Source organism: Canis lupus, chromosome 19 (genome assembly GCF_011100685.1).
Source record: "Canis lupus familiaris isolate Mischka breed German Shepherd chromosome 19, alternate assembly UU_Cfam_GSD_1.0, whole genome shotgun sequence".
In the NCBI taxonomy this organism is placed as follows: domain Eukaryota; kingdom Metazoa; phylum Chordata; class Mammalia; order Carnivora; family Canidae; genus Canis; species Canis lupus.
In genome coordinates this window covers 50577189-50590601 of record NC_049240.1, presented here as the reverse complement: position 1 = coordinate 50590601, position 13413 = coordinate 50577189, and the positions used below count along the sequence as shown (strand labels likewise).

Here is a 13413-nt window from a genome sequence, read left to right as displayed (position 1 = left end):
TCCTAAAATTGAGAGAAAAAGAGTATGAATATTTATGGTCTCAAGAAACTACAAAGTCCCAGGGTTAGAATTTGGTTCAGACATAGCCCACTTTAGGATGCATAGGTAACGTCACCAGACCTCTGTTTCTCTCCATCTCTTTCCCTCGTGTTAACTTTATTCTTAGGCAGTTTGTCTTCATAAGCAGCACCTGACCTACCTGCCTTTTTAACTAATATCCTTAAGATGGGAGCTTCTCAATTAGCATATGTCTCAATTCCTTAGTGCTAAAAGGTTCTTACTGGCCTTTATTAAGTTACATGCCCCACCCTAGAAAAAAAGAGCTGTGTCTAGTATGTTAGGTCACCCTAATTGCTTACTGGCCCAGGGTTTGGTAGAAGCAGCTGACAGTCTCATCAGTTCCAGAAGAGAATGGATATGGGACAGACATGGGGGTAGGGGTGGGGAACAATGATACTCTGTCCAAAGAAAAGAAATCTAGAATGAACCCAAGCATTCTAGGACTGGTGTGACACATATTCTTGGTGCTTCACTCCTATTCTTTCAGGGTTCACTGTTCCAAAAACATGCTAACAGCATCTTGTAGCCCTTACCTTTACCTCCACCCAAGGTTTTTCTTTTGGCCTGGCCAACCTACAGGGCAAGAAGGCAGTGAGGGGGGTTGTCCAGGGGAACATCCTTCAACCAATGACTCAGGAAGAGGGGGTAGATATAGACCTCAGCATCCTCTCTCCTCTGTCAAGATATTTTGGAGGCATGGTTTTCACTATCTCTCAGAATTCCCTAGTAAGACTGGATACTAGTTGCCCTAGTAGTAACCTATTTGGTAACATGCCATTTATTGGCTTCTTTTTCCTTCCCTGGCTCACCTTTCCATTTTTCTTCTCCCTAAGATAAGCTTCTACATTATTTATGCATACCTCCTGATGTTGGGGTCTGCTTTTGGGGGGAATCCAGTCTTCACCACCACTCCAAAAAATCTAGTAGGAAATCTCTAGTCATTTCCAAACTTTTCTGGGTAGAATTTTCTCATGGCAATTAATCTCATGAAGACTGAATAGTTACATTGGGATGCTTATTTTATCTATGATATACGAATTAAAAAAAAATCTAGATGAGTGAACATAATGGCTGAGAATACATTAGATGGGATGCAAGTGGGGGACAGTAATACTTTTCTTCCCTTTTACCTTTCCTTCTGATTGAAAATTTCTTCCTTTTCTGTCATGCTAAGGGTATGTAAGATTTATGAAACAATTTTAAATCAGGCTTTAAAACACTTTATAAAGAACAAAGGTGGAGATTTCAAGATATACCACAAAGCTGTAATAATCAAAATAGTATACTATTAGCACAAAAACAGACATGTGGATCAATAGAACAGAGTCCAGAAATAAATCCACACTTACATGGTTAAAATTAATCTATGACTGAGGAGGAAAGAATGGGAAAAAGTCTCCAACAAATGGTATTGGGAAAACTGGACCACTTTCTTACACCATCAACAAAACTAAGCTCAAAATGCATTAAAGACATAAATATGAGGCCTGAAACCATGAAATTCCTAGAAGAAAACATAGGCATTAATTTCTTTAACATCAGCTGTAGAAATAATTTTCTATGTAGGTCCTCTGAGGCAAGGGAAACAAAAGCAAAAATAAACTATTAGGGTGACACTAAATACTTCTAAAATACTTCTCTGCACAGAGAAGAAAACCATCAACAAAATTAAATGACAACCTACTGAATGGGAGAAGACATTTGCCAATGATATACCCAATAAGAGGTTAATATCCAAAATATATGAAGAACTTATACAACTTAACAAGAACTACAACACAAAAAATATGCTAAGCAATCCAATTTTTAAACATGGGTAGAATACATGAGTTAACATTTTTCCAAGAAAGCCAACAAACACACGAAAAGATGTTCAATACCACTAATCATCAGGGAAATGCAAATTCAAACCACAATGAGATCTATACTTTACACCTGTCAGAATGGCTAAAACACACACACACACACACACACACACACACACACACACACACGAAATAACAAGTGTTGGTGAGGATCTAGAGAAAAAGGAACCCTCATGCACTATTGGTGGGAATGCATGTTGGTACAGCCACTATAGAAGAGTATGGAATTTCCTTAAAAAAAAAAAAAAAAAAAAAAAAGGAATTACCATATGATCCAGTAATTCCACTACTGGGTATTCACCCAAAGAATATGAAAACACTAATTTGAAAAGATATATGCCCCCCTATTTTATTTACAATAACCAAGATATGGAAACTCAAGTGTCCATCAATAATGAATGGATAAAGGTACACACACACACACACACCTCTCACACAATGGAATACTACTCAACCATAAGAGAACGAAATCTTGCCATTGCAATAACATGGATGGACCACAATGCTAAGTGAAAAATAATTCAGAAAAAGACGAATACCATATGATTTCACTCCTATGTGGAAAAAATAAAACAAATGAACAAAGAAAGAAAAGAGACAATCAAAAAGATTCTTAAATAGAGAGAACAAACATGCTTTCCGGAAGGGAGGTGGGCAGGGGTAGAGGGATGGGTAAAATAGATAAAGAGGATTAAGAAAATAGTTATCTTGATGAGCACTGAGAAATGTATACAAGTTTTGAATCATGTTGTACACCTGAAACTAACAAACATATGTTAATTATACCTGAATAAAGAAAGAAAACACTTGGCTCAAATGGAAGCTCAGTTTTCAAATCTAATGCAAGAAAAACACAATCACTTTTATCATTCTAACCTGTCACTTGGCAGCAGTTTACCCTTTGATCCAATAAATTTCTACAAATGAGATATGCGGAAAAACAAAAATCTTACTTATATTGTCAGTAAATATGATGAAATTCTTGTTATCAAACACAAGTAGAGAACAGTCTCTATTCTCAAGGAAAGTTAATCTAGTGGCAAGAAAAGCCTGGATGAGTAAAGAGTACAGGGAATCTGAAAATGTCTGTGAAGTTTGTATAAGAAAACACTTTTGGAGTTTGGGAAATGGAAAATCAAGATGGTCAAGAAAGCAGGATCAATGTTAACGTGGACACAATATCCGTCAAAAACATATGTTCTGGCAAGCACTAAATTGATTGATTTAGCCAATAGGGCTTAATTAAGAAAGACCTTTTCCAGATGTCCCTTACTCATGCAATTTGCATATTGGGGATTTTGAAATGTTGCTTTTCCATCATTTGCATTTGGGTGCTGGGAAGGGATAAAGGGGGGAGTAAAGTTAAAAGGAAGAATTCATGTCAAAGATTTGAGGGAAATCTATGAGGTTGGTGACCACACTTGTAGCTCCTTCTAGGTCCCTTGTGGGTTCTTCTTCTCATGAGCCTATTAATGTTGGGGTATTTCCTACTTTAATGCTAGCTCTTTTTTTAAAAACTGAATTACAGCTTTGATGATCCCATTTATCCCAGTGTCATTAATAATGATCTATATGCTGGTTACTCCCCAATTAACTCTTCAGCCCAGAGCACTCTTACATGAGCTAGAAGACTGAATTTATACAACTGCTTAATCAAAATCTCTACTTCTAGGTCTAATATACCCTCAAACTTAACATGTCTAAGACTGAAATTGTCTTCTTTCCCATAAAAAAAAAAAATCTATAAATAGCCTTTCTCAACTCAGTTCATGGCAACTCATCCTTTCAGTTGCTCAGCCCAAAAACCTTGGAAGTCATTCTAAAATCTTTTCTTTCATAACCACACATCCAGTCCAACGTGAAATCCTGTTGGCTCTACCTTCATAATATACACAGATCACTTCTCACCTATCTTAATTATTACTATTCGAGTCCAAGCTGTCATCATTTTTCATCTGGATATTGTATTTGCCTTCTACTGGCTTGAAGTCTTTTATCCTTCTTTTACCTTGAGATTATTGGTAATCCTCAAGTCATTGCTCTGCTCCAAACACTGCTGTCTCATTTCTCTCAGAACAAAAACAAAGGCTCAGAGTGGCCTAGAAGGCCTTATGTGATTTGGCGTCCTGTCACCTGTCTGGCCACTTGACCAGTCTGCTCAAGAGCATGGCTTCCTTGACGTTCCTGGAGCCTGACCAGCCCTGTCCTGCTTGAGGAACGTATTTGTGCTATTCTTTCTGCCTTTCATGTTCTTACTCCAAGTATTTTTTTATGTTATTTATTCATGAAAGACACACACACAGAGAGAGAGATAGAGAGAGAGAGGCAGAGACACAGGCAGGGGGAGAAGCAGGCTGCATGCAGGAAGCCTGAGGTGGGACTCGATCCTGGGATCCCAGGATCACACCCTGGGCCGACGGTGGCACTCAGCCACTGAGCCACCCGGGCTGCCCCACACCAAGTAGTTTTTGACTCAGTGTCTTACCTCCTCCAGCTCTTTGCTGAAATACTACTTTCTCAACAAGGCCCTGACCACCTATGAAACCCACTGCAATCTATAGGCAGAGTCCTCTCTCCATCTTATTCCCTGACACTTCCTTTATTAGTTCTGTATTGCTGAGTAACAAATTACTAACAAATATAGTGACTTAAAACAGTGAATTTATTAGCTCATGGTTCTCTATAGGTCAGAAGTCTGGCACAGTTTAGCTGAGTTCTCTGCTTAGGGTCTCACAAGGCTGACATTAAGGTGCTAGCCAGACTGGGCTCTTGTCTGGAGGCCCTAGGGAAGAATTCACTTCCAAGCTCATTCACCTTGTGGGCGGAATTCTTTGCAGTTGTAGAGCTGAGGTCTCCATTCTTCACTGGCTGTCAGCCAGCATCCTTGTTTTCAGTTCCTAAACATCCAAAAGACCTCCTGAAATCTTTTTCACACATGGCCCTCAATCTTCTAACCTGCAATGGCATAGTGCATCCTTATTATACTTCAAGTCCCTCTGACTTCCCCTCTGCCCTCGCCTCTGATTTTAAGAGCTCACGAGCCCAGCGGAACAATCTAAAATAATCCCCATTTTAAGGTCAATTGACTAGTAATCTTAAATGGATCTGTAAAGTCCCTTTCACCATGTAATGTAACATATTCATGAAATCCATAGGGAATATAGGTGATGGCCAAAATTCTGCCTATAATACCCAAGCACCCAAAACTATTCCTTCCTGGCATGTAGTACAGATAAATGATTATGTGGCAGCAGACACCTGAATTAGAGATCTTATTTGCAGAAAGTTGAGTTTTGCCTATTGCATTTGGAAGAAAAGCTTCTGAATCCTTCCAATTTGGATGTATTGGAATGTGAAAAATCACTTATGTTTGTTTTGGTCTTTGAGGAAGAAAAAAAAAAAATCAGGAAATGAGAGAGGAAAAATGGTAAATTGAAAGGATCAAGGTTGGGACAGAATAAGAGAATGCCCAAGGCCATGTGCATGGGAGCCTCTGACTTTTCTGTTTCACACAAACGGAAAATAGAGATTTTTCACCTTTGTTAATATTGTCAGTTTTAAGACTCTCACTCTTGTGTGCCAGATGTGTTTTTCCAGGCTCTTAGAACTGTAATTGTTTAACAAACCAGATACCCTTAGAGGTTTGCTTGTACCTACAGACACATTCTGCCTGTAATAGGAATTCTGGTAGATGCAGCAAGTCCACAAGGGTGGCCAGGTACTGGGAGGCTTGGGATGAAATTCATGGCTTTTTCTCCTTAGCAGTAACATATTACCATTTTATCTTTATTATATTAAAACATAAGATATTTGAACTTAAATATGAGAAGTTACTTCATTTCCTACATGAATGCTTAAACTCCATAGGGAAATTGATTTGGTAATTATGATAATGTTTGAATATCAGAAAAGTTTAGATTAATTAAGAATGATAAATTAGTCACTTTTCAGCCTTATGTCTGGCTTCACTCAACCATGAATATGCTGCTAATTTAGAATTTTTCTTTTTCTATTTTTTTTTTTTCCCTGAGTGAACTCCCAGAGTTCACATTCAAAGTATAGGGGTCCAGCTGGCCAATCTTTTCCTTTACTATCCATACTTAGCTCTTTCAATTGGCTGACTAGTAGAATCCTTTCCCTGACTGAGATGACAGCTTTAGGTGCTGTTTAGAAGTACCATGCTGCATGGCCCTCTTACTTTCCAAGGAAATTATGCCAGGAGAAAAACTATGGTAGAAAAAAAAAAAATCGCTTAAAGAATAAAAAATGTTCCTTCTACTTTTGTCATTTTTTCTACTAGCCCTTCCTCATTCAGTCATACAACAAACCTGTGTTGAATATTCTCTTACATGATAGACATGGTCTATGTATCAGAAAGGCAGGAATTGGGAATGGGTTCAAATAGTTTGAATTCATTGACTGAATTCTGATGGAGAATTAGTGGAGTATGGGAGGGAGAAAGAATGATTTTGGGAGATAGTGGGGGAAATTCTGTGACTTCCAGGAGGAGAGGGCAAACTATAGCCTGTATATAGGCTGCAAGTTAGGAATGGGTTTTGCATTGAGAATCTGGGAAGATGGTAAAGTAGGGGGATCCTGAGCTCACTCGTCCTGTGGATGCTCTGAGGCAACAACTAGAGATATCGCACTCACTCTGAAAATGACATGAAGACTGGCACAAGTGATCTTCCACAGCTGGTCACAGAGAGAAGGACATATCAGAAAAGGTAGGAGGCATGGAGACATGGTGGGTAACAAAACCCTCAGCATGACTAACCAAATGAAAAAGACCTTGCATTCAGGGAAGAGCAAGGGGATCAGACTCCACACTGGGCACCCCCAGCCCTGAGTACCCACACTGGGAAGACAAGTCCCCATAACATCTGGCTTTGAAAATCAGCAAGGCTTAATGCTAGGAAAGCCAGAGAGCTATAGGAAACCAAATCTGTCTTTAAAGAGCCAGCATGCTAAGTAACTTGACAAAGCACAGAAGCAGCAGTTTGAAAGTGCCTGGGGTATATATGGAGATTTATCAATTTTAGAACATGTGCTAGAGGGACAGAAATCTGCAAGAGAATTTTCCAGGAACAAAGTGGTAGGTGCCATTTTCTTGCCCTTCCCCAACCAAGATAGCCACATGCTCAGGAAAGCCAACATTTTTCATCTACCTTGCTAGAACTACATGTCTCACCCCAGTATTCCTCTGTGGACCTACCAATAAAACATACCTGCCTTAGGCTGACTTCCAAAGTGATTCATTCCCTGAGGGGCAAGGGTGGGGAAAATAACTCCACACACCAAAGCACCTATAGTTTTTGCAGCTGGGCTTCTTAGCTTTCATGTGTCCAAAGCTATCCCAGTAGTTAAATGCAGATAGCCAGGTTGAGGGCTGGCTCCAACCCACACTGCCCAGTGTGTCCACAGCAATTGTGCCTTAGCCACAACAAGAGGATGCATATAGCTCATACAGGGGACACACCTGGAGCACTGTACGCTGGTGACAGAATTGGATTGGGTTACAGGATGCCATAGTACCTCTTCTGTGCAAGGCCACTATTTTCAAGATCAGGAAACAAAGCTGACCTCTCTAATATATAGAAACAAAAGACAACTGAGAAGACAGAGGAGTATGTCCCAAATGAAGGAAGATAAAAATTATACAAAAAAAAGACCTGTATGAAATGAAGATAAGCAATATACCTGATAAAGGTTTCAAAGTAATCGTCATAAAGATACTAATCTTGATATAAGAATGGATTAATTCAGTAAGAATTACAATAAAGAAAATATAAAAATAACTAGTTAGAGCTGTAGAATACAGTAAGTGAAATGAAAAATAAACTAGAAGGAATCAATGGCATATTACAGGATGAAAAAGAACAGATAAGTGATCTATAAGAAAGGAAAATGGAAAATAATCAAGCTAAATAGCTAAAAGAAAAAATAATATTAAAATGAAATTATAGGGACACCTGGGTGACTCAGTGGCTTAGCATCTGCCTTCAGCTCAGGGTGTGATCCCGGGTCTGGGGATCAAGTCCCACATCAGACTCCTGGCAAGAAGCCTGCTTCTCACTATGTCTCTGTCTCTCTCTCTCTCATAAATAAAAATATTTTAAAAATAAGATAAAAATAAAAATGTTATTATATTAAGAGACCTTTATGACATCATCAAGCATAACATTCACATTATAGGGATCCTAGAAGAGAGAGAAGGGGGCAGAAAACTTTTTTTTAAAAACCTATCTGAAAAATTCCCTAATCTGAAGAAGGAAATAGCTATGTCTAGGAAGCACAGAGAGCTCCAAACAAGATAAATCCAAGGAAGTCCACACTAAGACACATACATTAAAATAACAAGGATTAAAGATATAGAGAGAGTCTAAGAGCAGTAAGAGAAAAGCAAACAGTGCATACAAAGGAAATCCCATAAGGCTAGAAGCTGCTTTTCTAGTAGAAATTTTACAGAGAAGAAAGTAACAGCATATATTTAAAGTGTTGAAAGAAACAAAAAACGTACGAGAATATTCTTAAAAAGATTTTCAATTGGAGAAATAAAGAGCTTTCTAGACAAAAGCTAAAGGAGTTCATCCACTAAAGCAGCCTTACAAGAAATGTTAAAGGGAATTCCACACATGGAATTGAAAAGATCGTAACTAGAGGAAGATTATGAAAGAAAAAAATTTCTGTGGAAAAGTAAACATAGTAAAGGTACCAGATTAATCATTTATAATCCAGTATGGAGGTTAAAATACAAAAGTAGCAAAATCCTATCTACAAAAACTAGTCAAGAGATACACAAAATAAAGAGATGTAAAATATATCATGTACATAAAACATTGGAAGGGTGTAAAAATTTAGTGCCTTTAGAAGGTGTTCAAACTTTGGTGACCATCAAACTTTGGTGACCATCAACTTTATATTAAGCTGCTATACACGCAGGAAGTTATATATGAATTTCCATGAAAACCACAAATCAAAAACTTGTAATACATAACACACAAAAGGAATTTAAGAATACTAAAAGCCATCGAACCAAGGAAGAGAGCAGAGGAAGAAAGAAAAAGAGCTACAAAACAAAAACAAGAAAACAATTACTGAAATGGCAATATGTTCAGATCCATCAATAATTATTTTGATGTAGGATGGCAGAATGGATTAAAAAATATATATGCTGCCTATAAAAGACTCATCTCAGTCCTAAAGTCATTTACAGACTTAAAGTGAAGAGATTAAAAAAAAATCATACAAATGGAACTAAAAACAATAAAAAACAAGGTAGTTGTACTTTTATAATAGACTTTAAAACAAAGACTGCAGCAAGATACAAGGAAGGGATGTAATGACAAAGGGATCAATCCAACAAGAAGATATAACAGTTGTAAATATCCATGCACCCAACATAGGAACAACTAAATACGTAAAGAAAACACTAGTAGACATTAAGGGGAGAAATCGTCTGTACTACAGTAATAGTAGGGGACATTACATCCTACTTACATCAACGGATAGATCACCCAGGCAAAAAGTAAAACAAAAAAGCAAAAAACAGTGGCCTGAACAACATATTAGGCCAAATGGACTTAACATGTATAGGACAGTCCATCCAAAAATAGCAGAATATGCATGCTTTTCAACTGCACGTGGAACATTCTCCAGAATAAAGCACGTTAAACCACAAAATAAGTCTCAAAATTTTAGAAAATTGAAATCATATCATGCATATTTCCAACCACAACAGTATGAAACTAGAAATCAGTTATAGGAAAAAGCATGGAGAAAGCCACAAACACATGCTCTTAAACAACCAATGGGTCAATGAAGAAATCAAAGAGGAAATTTAAAAATATATGGAGACCAATGAAAATGAGAACAGTCCAAAATCTCTGGAAAGCATCAAAAGCAATTCTATGGGGGCAGTATATATGAATATCTCAAGAAGCTAGAAAAATCTCAATCCAATTTTATACTTAAAGGAAACAAAAAGAATAAAATCCAAAGTTAACAGAAGGAAGGAAACAGTAAGATTAAAGTGGAAATAAAGTTGAGATTATAAAAAGCAATAGACTGATGAAATCAAGAACTAGTTCTTCAGAAATATAAAATTGATAAACTTTTAGACTGATCAAGAGAACAAAGGATTAAATAAAATCAGAAATAGAGGAGAAATAACAATGGACACCACAGAAATATAAAGGATAAGAAAATACTCTTAAAAATAATATACTAGGATGCCTGGGTGGCTCAGTGGTTTAAGTGCCTGCCTTTGGCCCAGGGTGTGATCCTGGAGTCCTGGGATCGAGTCCCACATCGGGCTCCCTGCATGGAGCCTGCTTCTCCCTCTGCCTATGTCTCTGCCTCTCTCCCCGCCCTCTCTTCTCCGTGTCTCTCATGAATAAATAAATACAATTCTTTAAAAATAAATACAAATAAAAATTATATGCTAACAAATTGAACAATCTAGAAGAAATGGATAAATTCCTAGAAACCTACAATCTTCCAAAATTAAATCAAGAAGGACAAAAAATATGAACAACCCATTACTAGTAATCAAAGTCAGCAATCAAAAAACTCTCAATCAACTAAAGTCCAGGATCAGATGGTTTCACAGGTGAATTCTATCAGACATCTAAAGAAAAAGTAATACCTATTCTTATCAAACTATTCTAAAAAAATGAAAAAGAAAAATTCAAAATTTATTCTGAAGCCAGGGCTACTCTGATGCCAAAATCAGATATGAGAGGGAGGGAGGGAGGGATGGAAGGAGGAAGGATGGATGGACTGTAGGCCAATCTCCCAGATAAACCTACATTCAAAAATCCTAAACAGAACATTAGCAAACAATTCAGCTACACATTAAAAGTTCATTCACTAAGATCAAGTGTGACTCATTTCAGTGATAAGGATGTGTCAATATTTGCAAATCAATCAACATGATACATTACATGAAAAAGAGGAATAAAAACCATACAATCATCCCAATTGATGTGGAAAAAGCATTTGACAGAAATTCAATATCTGTTCATGATAAAACTCTCAACAAAGTGTGTTTAGAGGGAATGCTCCTCAACATAATAAAGGCCATATATGATAAACCCACAGCATACTAAGTGGTAGAAAACAGGTTTTGTTTGTTTGTTTGTTTTTAAAGACAGGGACATACTCTCACCACTTTTATTCAATATATTACTGGAAAGCCTAGCCACAGCTCTCAGACAAGAAAATATATCCAAACTGGCAAGGAAAAAGTAAAACTTTTGCTATCTGCGGGTGACATGATACTATATATGGGAAGCCTTAAAGACTCCTAAAACCTATTAGAATAAATGAATTCAGTACAGTTCAAGGATACTAAATACACAGAATTGTGTTTCTCTACACTAACAATGAAGTAACAGAGAAATTAAGAAAACAATTTTGCTTAAAATTGCACCAGAAAGAATACTTAGGAATAAATTCAACAAAGGAAGCTTAAAGACCTGCACTCTGAAGATGATAAAACACTGAGGAAAGGAATTGAAGATGACATAATCAAAAGAAAAAATATACCATAGTCATGGACTGAAAAGATACTGCTAAAATGTCCATATTATCCAAAGCAATCTACAGATTCAATGCAATCCCTATTGAGGTACTAATTTTTTTTTTTTTTAACACAGAACTAGAATAATCCTAAATTTGTGTGGAACCAGGAAAGACCCTGAATAGCCAAAGCAATCTTAAGAACAAGGCTATAAGCATCACAATTTCAGACTTCAAGATATCCTGCAAAAGCATAGCAATGAAAACAGCATGGTATTGGCACAAAAATATACATAGATTAGTAGAACAGTATAGAGAGGCCAGAAGTAAACCCATTCTTATATGATCGATTAATCAATGATAAAGGAGGAAAGAATATATAATGGGGAAAATAAGCTCTTCAAAAATGGTGTTGGGAAAACTGGACAGCTACATGCAAAAGAGTGAAACTCTACCACTTGCTTACATCATACACAAAAATAAACTCAAGATGAAGAATTAAATGTGAGACTTAAAACCATAAAACTACTAAAAGAAGTAGACACTCTTAGACACTGCCCTTAGCAACAAATTTATGGATACAGCTCTTCAGGGAAGGAAAACAAAAGCAAAAATATTGAGACTGCACCAAAATAAAAACATTTTATGTAACCTGTCACCTGTGTGTTTAAGTGTCTACCTTTGGCTCAGACTATGATCCCATGGTCCTGGGATTGTGCCCCACATTGGGCTCCCTTCCCAGGTGAGATTCTGCTTCTCCCTCTGTCCCCACTCCCCTTCCCTCCTGCTTGTGTGCTCTCTCAAATAAATAAATCTAAAAAAAAAAAAAAAAAAAAAAAAAAAGCTTTTGCATAGCAAAGGAAACCATCAGCAAAACAAAAAGACAAACTACCAAATGAGGGAAGATATTTGCAAATGATATATCCAATAAGGGGTTAATATCCAAACTACATAAAACACTTCTACAACTCACCACCAAAAAAACTAGTCACTGGATTTAAAAATGGGCAGAGGACCATAGACGAAATAAACATTTCGTCAAAGGAGTCATACAGATAGCCAATGGACACATTTAAAGATGCCCAGCATCACTAATCAGAGAAAGGCAAATCAAAGCCACAATGAAATACCACTTCACACTACTCAAAATGTCTAGAATCAAAAAGAAATAACAACTGTTGCTGAGAATGTGGAGAAATAAGAATGCTTATGCACTGACACAGGGTGTAGGAATTGGTGCAGTCACTGTGGAAAAGAGTATGTGGTTCCTCAGCAAACTAAAAATAGAAATAGCATAGGATCCAGTAATTCCACTACTGAGTATTTACCCAAAGAAAATGAAAACATTAATTTGAGAAGATCTAGGTTTATTGCAGCATTACTTACAATAGCCAAGATACAGAAGCAACCTAAGTTGCTAAGTGTCCATCCATAGATGAATGGATAAAGATGTGGTGTATATATACACACAATGGAATATTACTTAGCCATAAAAAATGAGATCTTGCCATTTTAATAATACAGATGGACCTAGGGTGTATTATGCTAGGTGAAATAATTCAGAGAAACACAAATACCCTATGATTTCACTTGTATGTGGAATCTATAAACACAATAAACGAACACACAAAAACAGACACAGACTCATAAATACAAAGAACAAGCTGGTAGTTGCCAGAGGGCAGGCTGGTGAGGGGATGGGCTAAATAGATGAAGGTGATTAAGAGTTACAAACTTTCAACTATAAAATAAAGAAGTCATGGGGATGAAAAGTGCAGCATAGGGAATACAGTCAATAATATTGTAACAAGGCTATATGGTGACAGATGGTGTCTTATTGAGTACGGAGTAACGTATAGAACTGCTGCATTATGTTGTACATCTGAAACTGATATAGTATATGTCAACTGTACTCCAGTAATAGAAAAATGAAGTGTTTGGCATTTTTTAATTGCTGGGGAAAAGA

At 37.0% G+C, this 13413-nt stretch overlaps 1 long non-coding RNA gene across 2 annotated transcripts in view; it reads right to left on the bottom strand.

Moving 5' to 3' along the window:
• LOC111091196 overlaps window positions 1–13413 on the bottom strand; it is a 131936-nt gene that overhangs the window by 106699 nt on the left and 11824 nt on the right. For both annotated transcript variants that reach the window (XR_005374314.1, XR_005374315.1), the window contains exon 2: window positions 4740–4880. This is a non-coding gene — a long non-coding RNA (uncharacterized LOC111091196). The remainder of the gene's footprint in view (window positions 1–4739; window positions 4881–13413) is intronic.